At 36.2% G+C, this 11232-nt stretch overlaps 1 non-coding gene across 1 annotated transcript; it reads left to right on the forward strand.

Moving 5' to 3' along the window:
- The first annotated feature begins 8372 nt into the window (after positions 1-8372).
- Positions 8373-8479, forward strand: LOC121237981. The gene has a single exon (XR_005935029.1). It is a non-coding gene; the product is annotated as a small nucleolar RNA R71 (small nucleolar RNA).
- Positions 8480-11232: the final 2753 nt, after the last annotated feature.

An 11232-nucleotide genomic window follows, 5' to 3' on the forward strand; every position in this document is an offset into this window, starting at 1 on the left:
CTTAAAAATAATTTTACAATTTCGAACAGGTGTTTCGTTCGAAATTATGAAAATGGACTTATTGCGCCATAAAGTCCTAAATAATCAACTGAGTCTAATGGCGTAGACCATAACGCATTCTAACACTTCTAACTACCTCAAATAAATAAAACTCATATTTCTAGCACCATAGTGAGTGATAGTACTGACTATGTTGACAGACTAAAACCTATCCGATTGGTCGATTCGTAAAAACTAATGGTGTTTTCACAAGATTCCTAAAGTCAATAAAAATTCCACCAATGAATTTCTAGCGGGCTGTTACACAAGTAGTAAAGTGTTTTAAAGAAAACGGATATCAAGCCCACAGGGAACAATTATGCTATTGAGTATTGAAATTGACTAAATTAATTACTATTTGGAAAACCAAAATTTGAAGAATGATTTATTTAAATTGAATTGAAGAAAAGAACATTAAAATTAAGATTTTAAAAATAATAAGAATAGATCTAGAGCGTTTGACTTCACTTAGCAAATCTCACACAGTTTATTCTTCCATGTTATAAAATCTCAATTATTCCAAGTTGATGATAAAAATCTCTTAACTATTCAATAATTTCTCTCGAACAATATCAAAAATATCTCCAACTAATAACTCCATAGCTTATGTGAATTTAACTAATTGGAGGTTCATTAAGTTCTTTGGACTTATCTTGAAAATAACACTAGTCGCGGTAAAGCATCTCTGCTTTCGCTCAACCAATGGTATTTAATCATAGAGCTTTAATCACAAACCACCTCTCGGTCTCATTGTGATTCAATAGATCGACCAATAGTTAGCTAGAAAATTTCAAGCAATGAAAACAAGAAACAAACACTCAATCATGGAAATATTGAAAATAAAATAACTTGCAATATAAACTGTGTTCAATGCTAGGCTACATCAAAGCTCTAGAAAATATAATTAGTTCATTATGAAATTAAAAAGAAAAATAATAAAACTGTTATTTTTCGTTGAAGTCAGTTGATGTAGCATACGGCTCTCGCCTCTGCCCGCGTTCTCGAAAGAACACTTAAAGAATAAATTATGGGACTCTAAACTCAGACTCAGACTCTTAAACATAAAAACTCTCGACTCCAATTTAGAACTACCACAAGACATGATTAAATAAATGTCCAAATTCAAATCTGGAAACAAGATAACTGTGGCTACAATTTATCCTAAAGATCTGGAAAATAGTTTATAAAAATAAACGTTAACATGAAAGGAATTATCCCAAGAATAACGGGATTATCTAAAATCGAAAATTCAGTGATATGCGTCTTGAATTGCGAGGTTCAGGAGGATTCAGTCGCCAACAGATTGATTGTGGAACTCGGATTTGGTGGTTAGCAGCAGATTGATCCTGGTCAGGAGGAATTATCCCACCGAGTAGATGTCGTGTGCGCTGAATATAACTGGTGTGGAGTTCACAAATGAACGGACGTGGAGGTCACAAATGAACGGGCATGGAGGTCATAAAGACCACACGGCCGTCTCCTTGCCTACCGAGTGGAAAGACTCCCGACTGGGATGAAAGACTCCTCTCGCCTTTTCTAGTTGTTGTCCATGATGTTGTTTAGGTTGGCCTTTTAAGTTGGTCATTTAGACTAGTCACCCAATATAACCGCCTAGAGCCTTAATGCCAAGTTTTCACACCATTAGGTCATGCCTTATGGTCGCAAGTCTCCTTGCCTACGATAGGTAAGTTTTCTAGCCATTGGGCGAGAGAAATCTCTTTGCTGCCCTTGGGACAAGGCTCCTTGCCCAACTTTCATTGGCTTTCTTCAGATCTCACTACCTCTCATCGGTCTAGATCTGTAGTCTCTTCTTTTGTACCAAAATGCTCTCTTTTTGTACGAAATCTTCTATTTTCCTTCAAATCCAATAAAATAAATAAAAATATGTGGAAATAAAATAAAATCAATAGTATTGAAGGGAAAATGACACTTTTTATAAATAAAAGAGTGATAAAAATCACATAAAAATAATACTTATCAAATACCCTCAAATTTAAGCTTTGCTTACCCTCAAGTAAAGAAGAAAAGAAAAGACAATTAAAGCAAGCATTGGTTTGATTCATAAAATTTATTACCTCAAAGATTGTCTAAAATCTATAATTCAAATGAATCATTCAAGATCAATCAAGTCCAAAAATTAATTCAAAACTCAATTCCACCGCATTATCCATCCTCACATTCATGCATACCCATCAATCTCACGTCATCATTAGCTCCCAGGATAGATTTTTGAAAACAAGTAAATAAATAATGGATCTCTAAAACCTCCATAGGCTTGCTTTTCAAATCACTCTCCACTAATGTAGAACATAAACTATCACCAGGGATCAATAGGTCTTTATTAAGCTTGTAATGTAAGGCTAGGGTGAGCAAAGAAAATGTAGGATTCAAACAAAGCAAGAGAACTTAAGTTTGAACATCAACAGAATAAATAGAGCATTCTCACTTCTAACAAAAATATCTCTTCTCAATCTTTGTAAATCTCTCAACATACCTCTCTTTATTGCACTTTCAAGTATCTCTCTCTTTACTGCACTTTCAAGTATCTCTCCTTTTACCCCTCTATTCGGCATATCGGATTTTTTCTTTTTTTGGAAATATTCCATACATTTTCAACTGCCTTTGTGGATGACTTTCGTCAGCCTTTTCTTGTTGGCCACACAATAGGTGAGTTGACTTTTCACACTCCCAAACTTATGATTTTGATAATATTGCTATAATTACTTTACTTGTAGACCTTCTACCTCTCTTGCGTTTCTTGCTCATGTGAGTCTGTAACTTTATGTAAATTTACTTCTCTTGAAAGGTAAGGATATCAGTGTTTAAGCTCAAATAGATTAGGGAATATGAGGTTTACAAGAAGAAAAAATATAAGGCCAGAATATATTTCAATAGAGATCAACGGGGCGAGTAGTGATAAAGATAATAAACAGGTAAGCTTGAAAGACTCAATCGGTTCAAAGAATGCATTAATCATTTCCCCAGCAATATTATGTCTAGAATTTCACCTCGAGTGTAATCAAACAAGTTCTAGAGTAAGTTGAGACCATATAAATGCACGAAATTCACATAAAATTTCTCTAGGTACTCAAAACAACTAATGATCATAAGAGGCATTTATTGAACATAGAAAATATCAAATTAAGTAAGATCAAGTAAAGAATACAACTAGACTTAAGCAATGAGAACTTTTCCTAAAAATTATAATCAATTTCAATCATATTCTTATCATAAGTTTTTTTTTTTTTTATTCATCAAACCATATTGTTTTTATCATCATTATTATTATTTTTATTATTATTATTATTATTTTGAATAAAATAATATCATTTCCCCCAAACTTAAATATCACATTATCCTCAATGGAAAAACAGGAAGAAGAATTAAAACAAAGAATGAGAGGAGGTAAGAGACGCTCCACTGATTTTTTTCTAGTCTTCCAATTAAATATTTTCCTTGAAGGTGCAGCCATGTACTCATTGGAAATCTCCTCGCCTCTTCGTTCTTGCAAGATGAAATAGAAAGAATAATATTAAGCAAAAATAAAACTTAATAAAATAAAATAAAAAAACTTGGGTTGCCTCCCAATAGCGCTTTATTTAAAGTCTATAGCTAGACATTGTCTTCTCATCATTTATTAATGGCGAGATTGATGGAACACTTTTCCGAGTTAAAGGCTCCATCCATATAGGGTTTTAATCTCTATCCATTTATTTTAAATGTGCCTTTTGTCTCATGATGGACTTCAACCATCCCATAGGGAAAGACACGGGTCACCACAAATAATCCTGACCACCGAAAGCGCAACTTTAACGGGAAGAGTCGAAGTCTTGAGTTAAATAATAGAACTTTCTGCCCCACTTCGAATTCCCTTCTCAAAATATGCTTATCGTGCCATCTTTTTGTTTTATCTTTGTAAATCCGAGCATTCTCATAAGCATCATTGTGGAACTAATCCATCTCGTTGATCTGCAGTATTCTCTTCTCACCAGCCGCTTGTAAATCGAAGCTCTGTGTTCTAGCTCCATGGGTAGATGGCAGACTTTTCCATAAACAAGCCAATAAGGTGACATCTTGATCGGTGTTTTGAATGCTATCCGATAGGCCCATAGCGCATCATCTAACCTTCTTGCCCACTCTGTCTAAGAGACACTCACAGTCTTGTCCTGTATGTGCTTCAACTCCCGATTAGACACCTCTACCTGGCTGTTCATTTGAGGATGGTATGGTGTCGCCACGTGATGGGTAATGCCATATTTAGTCAGTAGCGCTTCAAATTGGCAATTGCAAAAATGTTTCCCGCCATCACTGATTATGGCCTTCAGAATGCCAAATCGAAAAAAAAATGTTCTTCCACAAGAAATTCAATACGACTCTCGCATCATTGGTTGGCAAGGTAACCGCTTCCACCCATTTAGAGACATAATTTATAGCAACCAAAATAAATTTGTTAGAATATGAGGATGGAAAATGACCCATGAAATCTATACCACAAACATCAAATAATTCAATCACTAAAATATTGTTTAAAGGCATCTCATGTTTCCTAGAAATGTTGTCAATCCTTTGACGATGATTACATGAATTAACAAAATTAAAAGAGTCTTTGAAAATAGTCGGCTAATAAAAGCCGCATTGTAAAACTTTCGCTACGGTTTTTGCTCAACCAAAGTGGTCGCCCACTTCCAATGAGTGGCAATGTCTGAGTATGCTTGCGATCTCCTTCTCGGGCACACATCTCCTGATTATCTAGTCCGCGCAGTGCCGGTATAGAAAAGGTTCCTCCCAAAAATAATATTTCAAGTCAGAGAAGAAATTCTTCTTTTGTTGATATGTCATTTCGGCCGGTAGAATTCTGGACACCAAATAATTTATCATGTTGGCATACCATGGAACAACTTGTATAGCCATTAATTGCTGCTCTGGGAAGGTCTTATTAATTGGGAAGTTCTCCTCGCTAGCCGCCTCTTTAAGCTCAAGGCGAGATAAGTGGTCGGCCACTACATTCTTGGTACCTTTCTTATCTCTTATTTCCAAATCAAACTCTTGTAGTAGCAAAATCCATCTTAACAATCTTGGTTTGGCATCCCTCTTCGACAGCATGTATTTAAGAGCCGAGTGATCGGTGTAGACGACCACCTTCGAAGCTATCAAATAGGAGTGAAATTTGTTAAAGGCGGACACAACTGCTAACAATTCTTTTTCAATAGTAGCATAATTAAGTTGAGCTCCTGTTAAGGTCTGACCTGTACAATAAATAACATGAAAATTTTACCTTTTCTCTGCTCCAAAATAGCCCCTATAGCATAATCGCTAGCATCACATATTAATTCGAAAGATAAATTCCAATCCGGTGATACAATGATAGGTGTTGAAATTAATTTCTTTTTCAATGTTTCAAAAGAATGCAAGCATTCATCAAAAAATTCAAACTGAGTATCTTTAATCAACACAGTGCTGAGAGGTTTAGTAATTTGGGAAAAATCCTTTATAAACCGACGATAGAACCTAGTGTGACCCAAGAAGCTCCTGATGCCCTTCACATTGATCGGTGGTGGGAGTTTATCAATAACTTCTATCTTTACTCGGTCAACCTCAATTCCCTTGAAGGAAATGGGGTGGCCGAGCACTATTACCTCCTTGACCATGAAGTGACATTTTTTTCAATTTAAAACAAGATTTGTCTCTTTGCATCTCTGCAAAACCAAAGATAAATTAGATAATCAATTATCAAAAGAGTGACAAAAAACTGAGAAGTCATCCAAGAAGACTTCTAAAAATTTTTCCGTCATGTTCGAGAAGATAGACATCATGCATCTTTGAAAAGTGGTTGGTGCATTGCAAAGACTAAAAGGCATGCGCCGATATGCAAAAGTGTCATAAGGACAGGTGAAATTGGTATTCTCTTGGTCCTCGGGTGCACTGGCTATTTTGATTGTAACCGGAATATCTATCTAGAGAATGGTAGTAGGTGTGGCAGGCAAGTTTTTCTAGCATTTGATCAATAAACGGTGAGGGAAAATGGTATTTTCGAGTTGCATCAGTCAGTCTTCGATAGTCTATGCATACTCATCATCCCGTGACCATCCTCCTCGGTATGAGTTCATTGTTGTCATTCTTGATCATGGTTATCCCTTCTTTCTTTGGGATGACTTGCACTGGACTTACCCATGCACTATCTGAGATTGGATAAATAATCCCAACATCTAAAAGCTTCAATACTTCTTTATGCACTACTTCTTGTATTGATGGGTTCAGTCTCCTCTAAGGTTGGATGATCAGTTTAAAATTATCCTCCATTAAAATCTTGTGCATGCAAATTGAATGACTAATTCATTTGATGTCCGTGATGGTCCAACCAAGGCCATTTTGTGTTCTCGCAAGACTCTCAACAACTTCTCTTCCTCTACATCACTCAAAGAATTGTTAATAATGAATGGAAAAGTAGAGTTCTGGCCTAAAAAGGCATACCTTAAATTTGATGGAGGCGGTTTGAGTTCAAGCTTCGGCGTCACCGACTGAGATGAGTTTAGTTCTTCCACTTTGGATTTTATTGAAGGAGAAAGGGAAGGTGTAGCTTCCAAATATCTCTCACACTCCTTAACTTGTTCATGTCTGGATTCAATAGATGTAGAGTGAGTAAGACAAACCTCAAGTGGTAGCTTCGGAAATTCAACTCCATAAGTCTCGTCAACCTTGACCATGTCCCGGTCTCTTAGTTGAAAACAAGAATATTCCTCGGACTGGAATTCCATACATTTAAACACGTCAAACGTGACTTGCTTCTCGCCGACCCTCAAAACGAGTTTCCCTTTCTGGACATCAATTAAAGTTCTCCCCGTCACAAGGAAAGGTCAGCCTAGTATCAAAGGAATCTCCTCATCCTCCTCCATATCAATCACAATGAAGTTAGCCAGGAAGATGAACTTATCAACTTTCACCAATACATCCTCAATGAGTCATCTCGGGTATTTAATAGATCTGTCTACCAAATGTAGAGAGATGGTGGTTGGCTTTGCTTCTCCAAGGCCTAATTTCTTAAAAACAGAGAGAGATATCAGATTAATACTTGCCCCTAAGTCGCATAAAAATTTATCAAAATAGGAATTTCCTTTAGTACAAGGGATCGTGAAACTCCTTGGATCTTTCAACTTAGGCGGCAGCTTCTTTTGTAAAATTGCATTGCTCTCCTCGGTCAGCATCACAGTCTCATGCTCTTCCAACTTCCATTGGTTTGATAATATATCCTTCAAAAATTTTGCATATTTAGGCATTTGCTCTAAAGCTTCAATTATAGGAATATTAATATGCAGTTGTTTAAATATACTCAAAAATTTAGAGAACTGATTATCAATCTTATTTTTTCTTAATCTCTATGGAAAATGAATTGGTGGATCAAACATTAAAGGAGAATAAGTTTCAGAAATAAACTCCTTGGATTTCTTGGATTTTGTAGCCCCTTTGTTCTCTTTAGTCTTCTCAGCTTGCTGGTCGGTCACATCCCGATCGGTTTCTTTCACTACGTACTTGGTTTCCTTCTTTTTAGACTCCACATTTTTAGTAGCTTCTGTGTCTCACTCGGTGTTTACCGATTGGTCATATGTCCGCCCACTTCTCAACGTTATGTCTTTGATATGTTCCTTCAGATTGGTCACAATATTCCTTGGTAAAGTCCCTACTGTCCTCTTGAAAGCTGACCGATTTGTACCTCAAGATTGCAAATTGAGGCCGAATTGTTTTGGATCACCATATCAGCCTTTTGCATTGCCATGTCAGTCTTTTGCATGTACTGCATAAACATATCCTCAAATGTCGGCTTTTTCTCTTGCTGTGGAAACTGTTGAGATGGTCTAGCTTGCACTTGGTTATTGCTCCATAAAAAATTAGGGTGATTTCTCCATCCGAGATTGAACGTGTTTGAATAAAGATTATTTTGACGTTGGGAATTGGACACGTAATGAGTTTGTTCATGACTCGGTTGGACAAGAAGATTCCCCACTTGGCAATCTACACTTGAATGATTTCCTGCGCAATGATCACAAACAACATTAATTTGAATAGCAGTAATGTTCATTTTACCTAGTTGTTTGGATAGATTTGCCAACTGAGCCGCAATTGCTGACATAAAGTCATGCTCAACGATGCTAGCCGCCTTCTTTGGTATTGCTCTCTCTACGACCCACTGATAGTTGTTAGACGCCAACTATTCCAGAAGTTCATATGCGGCATCAGGGGTCTTACTCATTAATGCTCCTCCTACAGTTGCATCAAGCATAGATCGATTTGTGGATCCAAAACCATTGTAAAACATCTATACTTGGAGTCAGGCTTGGAGGTCATGATGTGGACACTTACGCAATACATCCTTGTATCTCTCTCATGCCTCATATAATGATTCACCCTCAAATTGGGTGAAGGTAGTGATATCATTCATTAACTTCGTTGTCTTGGTCGAAGGGAAATATTTCGCTAAAATTTTTTGTGCCAACTGCTCCCAGGTGGTGATGATACCAGGCGGCAAAGAATTTAGCCAAGCTTTTTCTTTTTCCCTAAGTGAAAAATGAAAAAGTCTCAATCGAATTGCATCATCTGTCACTCAGTTGTGTTTAAAAGTATCACAAATTTCTAAGAAATTTGCAATATTGGCGTTAGGATCCTCTTGTGACAGCCCCCTAAACTGGACGGTTTGTTGGATCATTTGAATGATGGCCAGCTTGATCTCAAAGTTATTGGTTTGTATAGCTAGCTGCCTTATACTGGATGTCGCCCCATTGACCGAGGGCATCACATAGTCTCTTAACGCCTTGTGCTCTTGGTCGGCCATATTAACTTTTGGAGGTGGTGACCTCTTTCTTTTTCTCTTTATTGATCCGACGTAAGGTTCTTTCAATCTTGGGATTGAAAAGTCTATACTCTAATGATTTAATTCGGCGCATGCACTTCTAATTTCTGAAAAGAAACAAAATAAAACTGAGATCTAATTTAAACAAATAAAAGAAAATCCAAAATAGTAAAAATTTAGCTAGTATCAATATCAATCAAAATTAATTAATTACCCAGCAACGATGCCAAAAACTTGTTCGCATAAAAATATATTTGCAAGTGCACAAAATCGTAACTAGTAAAGTGTTTTAAAGAAAACGGATATTGAACCCAAAGGGCATAATTATGTTATTGAGTATTGAGATTGACTAAATTAATTACTATTTGGAAAATCGAAATTTGAAGAATGGTTTATCTAAATTAAACTAAAGTAAAGAACATTAAAATTAAGATTTTAAAAATAAAAAGAATAGATGTAGAAAGTTTGACTTCACCTAGCAAATCCCACACAGTTTATTCTTCCTTGTTATAGAATTCCAATTATCCCAAGTTGATGATAAAAGTCCCTTAACTATTCAATATTTTCTCTCGAACAATATCAAAAATATCTCCAACTAATAACTTCATATCTCTATGTGAATTTAACTAATTGGAGACTCATTAAGTTCTTTCGATTTTTTTTGAAAATCACACTAGTCACGGTAAAGCATTTCTGCTTTTGCTCAACTAATGGTGTTTAATCCTAGAGCATTAATAAAAAATCACCTCTCGGTCTCATTGTGATTCAATAGATTGAACAATAGTTAGCTAGAAAATTTTAAGCATTAAGAATAAGGAATAAAAAAACAATCATGGAAATATTGAAAATAAAATAACTTGCAATATAAACTGTGTATTCAATGCTAGGCTACATCAAAGCTCTAAAAAATATAATTAGTTCATAATGAAATTAAAAAGAAAAAAAATAAATTTGGTGTTCTTCATTCAAGTCGATTGATGAAGCATACGGCTCTCGCCTCTGCCCTCTAGTTTCACCTTCTCGAAAGAACACTAAAAGAATAAATTCTGGAACTCTCAACTCAGACTCAGACTCTAAAACATAAAACTTTTCGACTCCGATTTAGAACTCCCCTATTCATCCCACAAGACGGGATTAAATAGATGTCGAAATTCAAATCTGGAAACAAGAGAACTGGGGCTACAATTTAGCCTAAAGATCTAGAAAATAGTTTCTAAAGATAAATGTTAACATAAAAGGAATTATCCCAAGAATAACGAGATTATCTAAAATGGAAGATTTAGTGATATGCGGTTTGAATCGCTAGGTTCAAGAGGATTCGGTCTCCAACAGATTGATTGCGAAACTCGGATTTGGTGGTTAGCAGTAGATTGATCTTGGTTAGGAGGAATTATCCAACTGAGTAGATGTCATATGCACTGAATATAACTGGCGTGGAGGTCACAAATGAACGGGCGTGGAGGTTTACAAAGACCACACGGCCTTCTTCTCGCCTACCGAGTGGAAAGACTCCCTAGATGAATCTCGCTTTTTTTAGTTGTTGCCCACGATGTTGTTTAGGATGGTCTTTTAAGTTGGTCGTTTAGACTAGTCACCGAATCTAACCACCTTGAGCCTTGTCGCCAAGTCTTCGCGCCTTCAGGTCGTGAGTCTCCTCGCCTACCGAGTGTTAAGTCTTCTCGCCTTTGGGCAAGAGAAATCTCTTTCCTGTCCACAGGACAAGGCTCCTTGCCCAAATCTCATCAGCTCTCTTCAGACCTCATTACCTCTCATCGGTCTGGATTCGTAGCCTCTTCTTTTGTACCAAAATGCTCTCATTTTGCACTAAATCTTCTATTTTCCTTCAAACCCAATAAAATAAATAAAAATATGTAGAAATAAAATAAAATCAATAGTATTGAAGGGAAAATGACACTTTTCATAAATAAAAGAGTGATAAAAATCACATAAAAATAACACTTATCAATCTTATACAAGTTAAAGCAATATATATTCAACGGAGCAAAACATAAATTAACAATCAAAGTTGAGAATAAGAATGAAAGATTTACACAAGTATATGCGTATGCTAGCCAAACTAGGTTGAGTGTATACTTACAAAAATCATTCGAGAAAACAAATAGCAAGTTGTAAATGGGATGTACAACTTGTTAGAGCAATTCAAAACCCTTTTCCATGTGCATGAGTGTGTGTGGTTTTTGGGTTGTCTCTTGTTCATGGAGACTCTAAGACCATTCGGTTCTAGGCTTTTTAGGCATGAAAACCCTTAGAAATCCATGTGACTCTTGGTTAGCTCTTGATCATGTGTGTAGTTCATGTGGGTGGCCAAATGTGTGGAGGATCTAAGCCAT

The sequence above is a fragment of the Juglans microcarpa x Juglans regia genome, chromosome 6S (assembly GCF_004785595.1).
Source record: "Juglans microcarpa x Juglans regia isolate MS1-56 chromosome 6S, Jm3101_v1.0, whole genome shotgun sequence".
Lineage (NCBI taxonomy): Eukaryota > Viridiplantae > Streptophyta > Magnoliopsida > Fagales > Juglandaceae > Juglans > Juglans microcarpa x Juglans regia.